This window comes from Leuciscus leuciscus (genome assembly GCF_965113295.1).
Source record: "Leuciscus leuciscus genome assembly, chromosome: 21".
In the NCBI taxonomy this organism is placed as follows: Eukaryota; Metazoa; Chordata; class Actinopteri; order Cypriniformes; family Leuciscidae; genus Leuciscus; species Leuciscus leuciscus.
In genome coordinates, this window is record NC_138745.1 from 977,924 (window position 1) to 985,945 (window position 8,022).

General features: G+C 34.2%; 1 long non-coding RNA gene across 3 annotated transcripts; it reads left to right on the plus strand.

Annotated features, from left to right (window-relative positions):
- Positions 1 to 538: 538 nt before the first annotated feature.
- On the plus strand, positions 539 to 4,312 carry LOC309485583. 3 transcript variants are annotated; one of them, XR_014201235.1, is made up of 4 exons: positions 539 to 783; positions 964 to 1,009; positions 2,160 to 2,295; positions 2,416 to 4,312. It is a non-coding gene; the product is annotated as an uncharacterized lncRNA (long non-coding RNA). The 3 variants fall into 3 exon arrangements; XR_014201236.1 differs by lacking the exon at positions 964 to 1,009; XR_014201237.1 differs by lacking the exon at positions 539 to 783 and having other exon boundaries at positions 812 to 1,009.
- Positions 4,313 to 8,022: the final 3,710 nt, after the last annotated feature.

The window sequence follows — 8,022 nt, forward strand, 5'->3', positions numbered from 1 at the left end:
TTAAGCCTATATAGTGCAAATAGTGGCAGATACTATTTGCACTTCAGTGTATTATAAAACTATGAAATAATAACAACATAATGAGTAAATAATTATATTAAAACCATTAAACGGATGCCGCCTTATTGGGACAATAAAGCCTCAGCGATCCCTAACCCTACTCGATAAACACTTTATTCCTACTATTAAATACCTGTTATGCACTTTAGTTCCACTTTTCAAATATTTTCTTCATATTAACTTCAAATAAACGTCTCTCTCCGAGCTGATATGCGATGGGAAAAGGGAGAAGAATGCGTTCGATGAAAGTTTTCCTCTCTTCACCACTGCTGTTATCAGACAGGTTTCTTCTGTCAATCAGAGACTGGTGGGCGGAGTTACCGTTGCCTTGGCGTCAATACACACTTTTTATCTCACAATGGCGAGTTTACATCGCTTGTAACGATGTAACGTTACATCACACAATTCTGACTTTATTTCTCAGAATTAGGAGATATAAATTCAGAATTGTGTGATGTAACGTTACATCGTTACAACCCAGACAGCAGGTGACTGCGATCCGGATCCGTCTTCAAACCGGCAAATCCGCGTCACAGTCACCTCCGTTTCACTGCTCTTAAACGGATCCAGCCCGGGCCCGGTTTCATTGGGCGGGAACAACAGTCGCAAAACAGATTCGGGCCGTATCCGTGGAAACGAGCGCGCGAAACATTTTTTCTGGAGTTTAGAAGAGGAGGCTGTCACGGTCGCTACTCGTTATCCTACCTTAAACACTTCACCAAGGTAAGTCACACATGGTCAAACTGTTTTATTAATTAATAAATTTCTTATTGATTATATTGTGTACTCGTTAGCTTTTAACTAACTAACTAATTTTTAACTTAAGTTTTGGAGTTTGTATTGCTCCTTAGATCGGTACTGAATCGTAATGTTAGCTAGCCTAACTCTTATTTATGTTTTCAGAGGGCATATGCTAACACGAAGACGACCCAGAGGATTGTAATTATATGTAATTGACGAATTTTAACTGTTTTCATTTATTTTCACTGTTGTTAAAGTTTTTACTGCGGTAATGTTAGTGATAGGATAGCGTTAGCTTAGCTAAGGCCTCCCGCAGACCTTCACTTTATAATAAGGTTTCATTTGTTAACATTAGTTAATATTAATTACAATTAACTAACCATGAACAATACATCTGTTACTGTATTTGTTAATGTTAGTTCATATAAATACTAACAGTTGTTCATTGTTTGGTCATGTTACTTCACACTGTGCATTAACTAAGGTTAACAAACAGCCTACAACATTTTATATTAATAATGCATTAGTATATGTAGAAATTAACATTAAAAAAGATTCATAAATGATGTAGAAGTGCAGTTAATTTTTTATTTGTCAATGTCAACTAATGATGCTATTCTCTTCTGCTCACCAAGACTGTGGTTATTTAATAAAAAAAATACAGCAATATTGTGAAATATTATTACATTCTATAGTAAAATATTGGCTAATTTATTCCTGTGATCAAAGCTATAATTTTCAGCATCATTTCTCCAGTCTTCGGTGTCACATGATCCTTCAGAAATCACTCTAATATGAGGATTTAATGCTCAAGAAACATTTATGATTATTATCAATGTTGAAAACAGTTGTACTGCTTCATATTTTTGTGGAAACAACTATACCATTCAAACATCTGTAGTAAGTTTTATACTTTTATTAACCAAGGATGTCTTAAATCGATCGAAATTAAGTCAATGACATTTAAAAATGTTACAAATGAATGTCTTATAAATGTCTTAATTTAATAAATGCATTGCAAATACATGCTGTTCAACTTGAACTTTATATTTATCAAAGAATCATGAAAAAATTATCACCATTTCCACAAAAATGTTAAGCAGCACAACCGTTTTCAGCATTGATAATAATAATAAGAAATGTTACCTGAGTTCCAAATCAGCATATTAGAATGATTTCTGAAGGATCGTGTGATATCTGATTCTGATCAATTTAAATGAATGTTTAAGTAATTGATATAGGCCTACCAGTTTATCCCTTAACTGATCTACATTATAGAAGAAATATAAATCAGGGCTCAGAAGCTTATTAGCTGGAGGTTGATGTTTTTTTGCACATTTTTTTTCTTTTCTTAACAGGAGCTGTAAGGAAAAACCAGTCTTCTACCAGTGCAGCAGATAGTGGAATAGGTTCTTGCGGCATCTGTTGATTTAACCTTTGACCCGTGACGGCGGCTGGAAGGAACGCTCAAGAGCCAAAGAGGCCTTAACTGAGGTAAATTTCAGATATAAGAAGCACAGCACAGTACAGAACAGCCGTCAGATTCTTTATTTAGTTTGACAATTACATGAATATCTAAAATCTTTCTTCTTGGTCTTTTTTTTTCTTTTTCAGATGCCTCATGGGAATTAAACGGCACATATGAAGTGGTTTGTAATACCATGGCTTTCCTGTCCTGTCCTTGATGTGTTTACAGTTCATTCTATAAAATTATTTTGGTAACACTTTACAATAAGGTTCATTGGTTAACATTAGTTAACTACCTTAGTTAACATGAACTAAGAATGAACTGCACTTCTTCAGCATTTATTAATCTTAGTTAATATAAATTTCAACATTTACGAATACATTAAAATCAAACGTGATTTGTTAGCATTAGTTAATGCGCTATGAACTACCATGAACAAAACAATGAACAGCTGGATTTTTATTAACTAACATTAACAAACATGAATAAATACTGTAACAAATGTTTGGCTCATTGTTAGTTCATGTTAGTTAATACATTAACTAATGAAACTTATTGTAAAGTGTTGCCATTATTTTTTGTATGTTTTTTCCTTGCAGCTTTTCACTGCCTCTGATCAATGCCACATTTTTTTGGGATAAATAATACATTCATGAGGCTTATGTCACTACACAACATGGATACCCATTCAAAACATTCTTTCAAATATACATTGAGAAAAGTTCTGAGCTTGTGTCACTGTTTTAAAGGGAAAGTTCACTGAGAAATGAAAATTTGCTCTTAATTTATTCAACCTCAAGCCATCCAAGATATAGGTGACTGTTTTTCAGTTAAACAGTAAAGAAGATTTTTAGCTGAAACTGTGGTCTTTGGTGATTCATATAATGCAATTCAATGGCTACTGTCACTTTGAGAGTAAAAAACAAACATATTACAGGCAAAACACGACTGCCGTGACAGGACTGTTTGCAGATGCTGTGGATTACAGGTAATAATGTTGTAAATAATGTTCAGTTTCTTTGACAGACTAATTGTTTTGCTTCATACGACCTCAATGAATCATCAGGAGCCACAGGTATTAATTTTGTTTTCCCTGTAATGTTTTTTTAACTCTCAAACTGACTGTAGCTATCGACTTGCATTATACGAATCATCAAGGACCACATTTTCAGCTAAAAATCTTCTTTACTGTTCAACTTGTAGTTGCGTAGCTGTCAATGGAGGGAAAGAAATCTCAGATTTCATTAAAAAGATCAATTAATTTGTGTTCAGAAGATGAATGAAAGTCTTACGGGTTTGGAACGACATGAAAGTGAGTAATTAATGACAGAATTAAATTTTTTTGTGTGAACTATCTCGTTAACTGCAAGTAGAGACTTAAGTGTTTTATATAAACTTTGAGTACTTGTGCAAAAATGATAAAAATAAAAGATGCACAGTGGCACTGTTTTGCATTGTTTTGGTGAATTTGTTTTAATATGCTTAATAAATAAAAAAATGATCAAAAGATAAAGCTCTTGAATATGTCAAATTTATTGTCCAAATAATTTTTCTTTGAATGCATGTTTACTGTGAAGTAGTGGCTGTGAGTCAGTGCTGACACTAGATTATCAGGTGGTATTTTAGTGTAAAAAAGTACAGTAATTCAACTTTTTATTGCCTAAGCATTTTGTGTTAAAAACAGAAAAAATATCAGTGGCATAAGACCATAAGATTAGATCATGTAAATGGGAAGATTCATGAAATTCTAGATATGTATACTACTTAGAGCGAGCGAGTGTGTTTGTGTACTGTAAACAAAATGAGCTGGCCCTGATCCGGCATGATTCTGGACCAGATCCAAAACAGAGCTGGACCAGATCTGGCCCACAATTGGGCCAAATCGCCATAAAGGAATCCGGAGCTGGCCCAGTTCTGGTCCAGATGAGAAAAAAACGGATCCGTGCCGGTGTTGGCCCGTTGTGCCAAAAGACACCGGCCCGAGTCCGTTGCGCGGATCTGGCCCAGAACTTACGAAGTGTCTGGGCCAGATGATTTTTGCTATCTGGGAAGCGATGTAAACTCGCCATTGTGAGATAAAAAGTGTGTATTGACGCCAAAGTCGCAATTGCATGTTATAAAGTCAGAATTGCGAGAAATAAACAAGTTATTATGAGAAAAAAATCTGATTTGCGAGTTTATATCTCACAATTCTGACTTTATATCTCGCAATTCTGACTTTATATCACACAATTCTGACTTTATATCTCGCAATTCTGACTTTATATCTCGCAATTGTGACTTTATATCTCACAATTCTGACTTTATATCTCACAATTCTGACTTTATATCTCACAATTCTGACTTTATATCTCACAATTCTGACTTTATATCTCGCAATTGTGACTTTATATCTCACAATTCTGACTTTATATCTCACAATTGTGACTTTATATCTCACAATTCTGACTTTATATCTCACAATTCTGACTTTATATCTCGCAATTCTGACTTTATATCTCGCAATTCTGACTTTATATCACACAATTCTGACTTTATATCTCGCAATTCTGACTTTATATCTCACAATTCTGACTTTATATCTCACAATTCTGACTTTATATCTCACAATTGTGACTTTATATCTCACAATTGTGACTTTATATCTCGCAATTCTGACTTTATATCTCACAATTCTGACTTTATATCTCACAATTCTGACTTTATTTCTGACTTTATATCTCACAATTCTGACTTTATATCTCACAATTCTGACTTTATATCTCACAATTGTGACTTTATATCTCACAATTCTGACTTTATATCTCGCAATTCTGACTTTATATCTCGCAATTCTGACTTTATATCTCGCAATTCTGACTTTATATCTCGCAATTCTGACTTTATATCTCGCAATTCTGACTTTATATCACGCAATTCTGACTTTATATCTCGCAATTGTGACTTTATATCTCACAATTGTGACTTTATATCTCGCAATTCTGACTTTATATCTCACAATTCTGACTTTATATCTCACAATTGTGACTTTATATCTCACAATTCTGACTTTATATCTCACAATTGTGACTTTATATCTCACAATTCTGACTTTATATCTCACAATTGTGACTTTATATCTCGCAATTCTGACTTTATATCTCACAATTCTGACTTTATATCTCGCAATTCTGACTTTATATCTCACAATTCTGACTTTATATCTCGCAATTCTGACTTTATATCTCACAATTCTGACTTTATATCTCGCAATTCTGACTTTATATCTCGCAATTCTGACTTTATATCTCGCAATTCTGACTTTATATCACGCAATTCTGACTTTATATCACACAACTCTGACTTTATATCACACAATTCTGACTTTATATCTCACAATTGTGACTTTATATCTCGCAATTGTGACTTTATATCACACAATTCTGATTTTATATCACACAATTCTGACTTTATATCACACAATTCGGACTTTATATCTCACAATTGTGACTTTATATCTCGCAATTCTGACTTTATATCTCACAATTCTGACTTTATATCTCGCAATTCTGACTTTATATCTCACAATTCTGACTTTATATCTCGCTATTCTGACTTTATATCACACAATTTTGACTTTATATCACGCAATTGTGACTTTATATCTCGCAATTGTGACTTTATATCTCGCAATTGTGAGAAAAAAATCCTGAATTGTGAGATAAAAAGTCGCAATTACCTTATTTGATTTTTTATTCTGTGGCGGAAAGAAGCTTCCATCGGGAAAAAGTCAGAATTTTGAGAAGAAAATTAGCAAATGACCTTTTTTATGGTCTGAGATACAGTTGTGGACAGTTTTCAGTAGGAATGAACGTAATCCATCCTAATAACAGTGATGTATAATCATCAGATTTGTATGTTATACTGTTCATGCATTGCTGGAAGCTGCTTCTCCCCGAATCACCCGCTTTAGAAGAGCAGCTTGCAGAGTTTTGGTAGTAAATCTAAAGGGAATCTTACTTTAATACCACAGTGAAACTATTACCTCTTCTCCAGAGTCATTACCTAGATACCGTGGTAAACACATGCCACTAATGTCAATGCTGATGACGCAGAGGAGCCAGGGACGAGATTCAGATCCAGAGCGAGTGTGAATTCACACTGAAGGCGAATGTGACTCGATCAGCCAATAAAGCAGTGATGATGGGAGTCCTGAGGTTCAATGAGTGTCAGTCTGATGACTGAGGGAAGCATTCACTGGGAATTATCCGCACATTCACCTCCCAGTAAACCAGTTAGAAGGGCATGCCCTCCAGTCCCCGAGGCCAGAACTCACAAATGGAGACTGAGATGCATTTCTTCATGGATATATTGGCAATTTATTATTCCCTCAATGGCACCGGGTCTGTCTCTAGATCACAGTGCTGGCGGTGTTGCTGGAGGCCGTTGTGTTGTTGCTTTGGAAATGATGAATTAAGGGAAAATGAGTTCTTGGAAGAGGGTGTGTTCATGGCAAGAGGAACATGGAATTTCTTAGGCAAGCTCTTGGCTGATGGATTTTATATTTAGACTGTCTCACAGTCGTACTATAAGCTCATCTAAACACTGGTGCAGATAAGCCAGCTTCATCAATTTTCATCCCAGAACACCATATGCAGAACCTTAAGTGTTCACTATCATTTTTAATATTTGCATTTATTTTATGTGTGTATATATACGGTATGCATGACATTAGAAATAACAGTCTTTTTAAATGGAACAGTTTATAACAGTTTCCATTAGACAACATCTTTAAAAAAAATAAAATAATAATTCTAAAAACTAATTTTGTTTTTTGTTGAGTTTCATATTTGATCCAATAGGCTTTTATAGCTCATATAGTCTGATATAGTGAGAATATGGAGAGAGAAAAAACTGTTTGGAAAAAGAAATTCAGTGTAGATGTTGATATTTATATGATATTGTGCATGATGCTTGTAATGTAAATCAATGAGATGCTTACAAAATGCATGTAAATATCAATATCTGCCAATAATATGTCTTAGTAAAATGATATTTAAATACTTAGTTTTATAATCAAAGCCCTGTAGTTTTAAAATATTCAATGCAATGATGATTGAGAGATGAATAAATAAACCTTCCTCAAAAGCCTGATGATATTTGACACTCATGATGAATTTTTCCAAAAAGTTATGTCTTTATAATCAAGTAAACCTGTTTCAGTCCAGCTGAAATATTACTCACAATATTAAAGTTATTCTTGCGTTTACTTGATACAGATCAGTGGAGATTCGACAGCAGAAAGACACATAAATCACGACGTTTGTACGATTATACTAAAAGAGTCTAAACTATCAATCAGACACAGACAATTCAATCATGTTGATCATTTAGAGCCTTAGAAATGAAAAAAAAAAAACTGATTAGCATTAATGCTGGTCATTTCTGTGTACATGCATGTTGACAGCATTTGTACAGCGTTTATTCTGTGAAAGCATGTTGATGAAGAGCTCAAACTGAAGCGTCTGCTCAATCGAATTCCTCCACACAAATTAGTCTGACACAAAAGTACACAGACACAAGAACTGGGAAGCAAATTCCACAGAAAGGAAAAAGATGCTGTTTTGCGTCAATGAATATTTTTCTTCTTTACTGAAACAGAGCCAGGGGACAAAATCCAACTGAAACTGCCACAAAACATCTTGAATATTTCCTAAATGAACTCAGGTCTGAATGATTGCAATGTTGTATGGTATGAGTGTGTGTTCAGTGTG